Raw genomic sequence first — 4,165 nt, forward strand, 5'->3', positions numbered from 1 at the left:
TGTCATGACGTCACCGGAAGGGGCGGGGTCTTCTCAGTCCAGTGGACGCTCTTCCACCTGCAGCTGTAGCAGTGCACGTTGTGTCGGGACAGGAGGATGGTGATGAGGAGCTCGTGTTCTGCGTTGTGCTGTGAGGACTGAGGTGGGGGAACTGACCATGTGAATAAATGTTGTGGAGGCATAAAGGGGGCTGTGTGGCTGGTGTGAGGGGCATGGAGTATGTAGAGGGACATCCTGGGGGCTGTGTGGGTGGTGTGAGGGGCATGGAGTATGTAGAGGGACATCCAGGGGGCTGTGTGGCTGGTGTGAGGGGCATGTGGTGTGTAGAGGGACATCCAGGGGGCTGTGTGGCTGGTGTGAGGAGGCATGGGGTATGTAGAGGGACATCCAGGGGGCTGTGTGGCTGGTGTGAGGAGGCATGGGGTATGTAGAGGGACATCCAGGGGGCTGTGTGGCTGGTGTGAGGGGCATGTGGTGTGTAGAGGGACATCCAGGGGGCTGTGTGGCTGGTGTGAGGAGGCATGGGGTATGTAGAGGGACATCCAGGGGGCTGTGTGGCTGGTGTGAGGAGGCATGGGGTATGTAAAGGGACATCCAGGGGGCTGTAGGGCTGGTGTGAGTGGGCATGGGGTATATAGAGGGACATCCAGGGGGCTGTGTGGCTGGTGTGAGGGGGCATGGGGTATGTAGAGGGACATCCAGGGGGCTGTGTGGCTGGTGTGAGGGGGCATGGGGTATGTAGAGGGACATCCAGGGGGCTGTGTGGCTGGTGTGAGGGGGCATGGGGTATGTAGAGGGACATCCAGGGGGCTGTGTGGCTGGTGTGAGGGGGCATGGGGTGTGTAGAGGGACATCCAGGGGGCTGTGTGGCTGGTGTGACGAGGCATGGGGTGTGTACAGGAACATCCAGGGGGCTGTGTGGCTTGTGTGAGGGGCATGGGGTATGTAGAGGGACATCCAGGGGGCTGTCTGGCTGGTGTGAGGGGGCATGGGATATGTAGAGGGACGTCCAGGGGGCTGTGTGGCTTGTGTGAGGGGCATGGGGTATGTAGAGGGATATCCAGGGGGCTGTGTGGCTTGTGTGAGGGGCATGGGGTATGTAGAGGGACATCCAGGGGGCGATGAAGCTGGTGTGAGTAGGCATGGGATATGTAGAGGGACATCCAGGGGGCTGTGTGGCTGGTGTGAGTAGGCATGGGATATGTAGAGGGACATCCAGGGGGCTGTGTGGGTGGTGTGAGGAGGCATGGGGTTTGTAGAGGGGCATCCAGGGGGCTGTGTGGCTGGTGCGAGGAGGCATGGGGTATGTAGAGGAACATCCAGGGGGCTGTGTGGCTGGTGCGAGGAGGCATGGGGTATGTAGAGGAACATACAGGGGGCTGTGTGGCTGGTGTGAGGAGGCATGGGGTATGTAGAGGGGCATCCAGGGGGCTGTATGGCTGGTGTGAGGGGCATGGGGTATGTAGAGGGACATCCAGGGGGCTGGTGTGAGGAGACATGGGATGTGTAGAGGGACATCCAGGGGGCTGTGTGGGTGGTGTGAGTAGGCATGGGATGTGTAGAGGGACATCCAGGGGGCTGTGTGGGTGGTGTGAGGAGGCATGGGATATGTAGAGGGACATCCAGGGGGCTGTGTGGGTGGTGTGAGGAGGCATGGGATATGTAGAGGGACATCCAGGGGGCTGTGTGGGTGGTGTGAGGAGGCATGGGATATGTAGAGGGACATCCAGGGGGCTGTGTGGGTGGTGTGAGTAGGCATGGGATATGTAGAGGGACATCCAGGGGGCTGTGTGGGTGGTGTGAGTAGGCATGGGATATGTAGAGGGACATCCAGGGGGCTGTGTGGGTGGTGTGAGTAGGCATGGGATATGTAGAGGGACATCCAGGGGGCTGTGTGGGTGGTGTGAGGAGGCATGGGATATGTAGAGGGACAGCCAGGGGGCTGTGTGGCTGGTGGAGGGGGCATGGGGTATGTAGAGGGACATCCAGGGGGCTGGTGTGAGGAGGCATGGGATGTGTAGAGGGACATCCAGGGGGCTGGTGTGAGGAGGCATGGGATGTGTAGAGGGACATCCAGGGGGCTGTGTGGGTGGTGTGAGTAGGCATGGGATGTGTAGAGGGACATCCAGGGGGCTTTGTGGCTGATGTGAGGAGGCATGGGGTATGTAGAGGGACATCCAGGGGGCTGTGTGGGTGGTGTGAGGAGGCATGGGACATCCAGCGGGCTGTGTGGGTGGTGTGAGGAGGCATGGGATATGTAGAGGGACATCCAGGGGGCTGTGTGGGTGGTGTGAGGAGGCATGGGATATGTAGAGGGACATCCAGGGGGCTGTGTGGGTGGTGAGAGGAGGCATGGGATATGTAGAGGGACATCCAGGGGGCTGTGTGGCTGGTGGAGGGGGCATGGGGTATGTAGAGGGACATCCAGGGGGCTGGTGTGAGGTGGCATGGGATGTGTAGAGGGACATCCAGGGGGCTGGTGTGAGGTGGCATGGGATGTGTAGAGGGACATCCAGGGGGCTGTGTGGGTGGTGTGAGGTGGCATGGGATGTGTAGAGGGACATCCAGGGGGCTGTGTGGGTGGTGTGAGGAGGCATGGGATGTGTAGAGGGACATCCAGGGGGCTGTGTGGGTGGTGTGAGGAGGCATGGGATGTGTAGAGGGACATCCAGGGGGCTGTGTGGGTGGTGTGAGGAGGCATGGGATGTGTAGAGGGACATCCAGGGGGCTGTGTGGGTGGTGTGAGTAGGCATGGGGTATGTAGAGGGACATCCAGGGGGCTGTGTGGCTGATGTGAGGAGGCATGGGGTATGTAGAGGGACATCCAGGGGACTGTGTGGGTGGTGCGAGGAGGCATGGGACATCCAGGGGGCTGTGTGGGTGGTGTGAGGAGGCATGGAGTATGTAGAGGGACATCCAGGGGGCTGTCTGGCTGGTGTGAGGGGCATGGGGTATGTAGAGGGACATGCATGTGGTATGTAGAGGGGCATCCAGGGGGCTGTGTGGGTGGTGTGAGTAGGCAAGGGACATGTAGAGGGACATCCAGGGGGCTGGTGTGAGGAGGCATGGGATGTGTAGAGGGACATCAAAGGGGCTGTGTGGCTGGTGTGAGGGTTATGGGATATGTAGAGGGACATCCAAGGGGCTGTGTGGCTGGTGTGAGGGGCATGGGATATGTAGAGGGACATCCAGGGGGCTCTGTGGCTGGTGTGAGGAGGCATGGGATATGTAGAGGGACATCCAGGGGGCTCTGTGGCTGGTGTGAGGAGGCATGGGATATGTAGAGGGACATCCAGGGGGCTCTGTGGCTGGTGTGAGGAGGCATGGGGTATGTAGAGGAACATCCAGGGGGCTGTGTGGCTGGTGTGAGGAGGCATGGGGTATGTAGAGGAACATCCAGGGGGCTGTGTGGCTGGTGTGAGGAGGCATGGGGTATGTAGAGGGACATCCAGGGGGCTGTATGGCTGGTATAAGGAGGCATCAGGTATGTAGAGGGGCATCCAGGGGGCTGTATGGCTTGTGTGAGGGGCATGGGGTATGTAGAGGGACATCCAGGGGGCTGGTGTGAGGAGACATGGGATGTGTAGAGGGACATCCAGGGGGCTGTGTGGGTGGTGTGAGTAGGCATGGGATATGTAGAGGGACATCCAGGGGGCTGTGTGGGTGGTGTGAGGAGGCATGGGATATGTAGAGGGACATCCAGGGGGCTGTGTGGCTGGTGGAGGGGGCATGGGGTATGTAGAGGGACATCCAGGGGGCTGGTGTGAGGTGGCATGGGATGTGTAGAGGGACATGCAGGGGGCTGGTGTGAGGTGGCATGGGATGTGTAGAGGGACATCCAGGGGGGCTGTGTGGGTGGTGTGAGGTGGCATGGGATGTGTAGAGGGACATCCAGGGGGGCTGTGTGGGTGGTGTGAGGAGGCATGGGATGTGTAGAGGGACATCCAGGGGGCTGTGTGGGTGGTGTGAGTAGGCATGGGGTATGTAGAGGGACATCCAGGGGGCTGTGTGGCTGATGTGAGGAGGCATGGGGTATGTAGAGGGACATCCAGGGGGCTGTGTGGGTGGTGCGAGGAGGCATGGGACATCCAGGGGGCTGTGTGGGTGGTGTGAGGAGGCATGGAGTATGTAGAGGGACATCCAGGGGGCTGTCTGGCTGGTGTGA

This window comes from Phyllobates terribilis, unplaced genomic scaffold (assembly GCF_046119375.1).
Source record: "Phyllobates terribilis strain yellow unplaced genomic scaffold, ASM4611937v1 Scaffold_12__6_contigs__length_324123572, whole genome shotgun sequence".
NCBI classification, from domain to species: domain Eukaryota; kingdom Metazoa; phylum Chordata; class Amphibia; order Anura; family Dendrobatidae; genus Phyllobates; species Phyllobates terribilis.